Here is a 605-nt window from a genome sequence, read left to right as displayed (position 1 = left end):
ATGGTGTGCCTTGACAATTTCACTGCCTTCTCAGTGTGCCATGAAATGAAAAAGGTTGAAAATCGCTGCCTTAGGGAAAGACCACAGCCACTGGAACACAGTGCCCCACAGCCCTACCCCAGCCAGGTGGTCCATAAGGATACCCTAGCCAATGGACCCCACTGAGGGGTCCAGCAGGACTGACAAGGATGTTCTCCCCTTGTCTAGGGGGAGTACAGCATCCAACAAGGCTGCTTCAGCCCCAAACCCAGGTGAGAAACCAGAATGGAAAAGGTCACAGTAAGCTTCTTCTGGGGATCCCTGGGGCCGGATCACCACTACACCCTTGAGCACCTTGCCTGAGACTGGCAACTGGCAAGCGCCCACTAATTATCCCCCATGGTAGGGTCAAGGGAGACTCCTTCAATGGAGGGCACACTGTTAGAAAATCCCCTTTTTCCTTTTAGTTGTGATTTTCTCTCTATATCTGGTTATGTTACTATGGACTAAAATATCATGCAGGCTAAACTTCTCCCAGCACACAGGCCACAATCAAGTCAAGTCACAAGCTCATGGTTACACAACCACCACCACCCCCCATGGTCACTCATTATGGGAGGAAGTCT

This window comes from Tiliqua scincoides, chromosome 3 (genome assembly GCF_035046505.1).
Source record: "Tiliqua scincoides isolate rTilSci1 chromosome 3, rTilSci1.hap2, whole genome shotgun sequence".
Taxonomy (NCBI): domain Eukaryota; kingdom Metazoa; phylum Chordata; class Lepidosauria; order Squamata; family Scincidae; genus Tiliqua; species Tiliqua scincoides.
Note: the sequence above shows the minus strand (reverse complement) of the source record.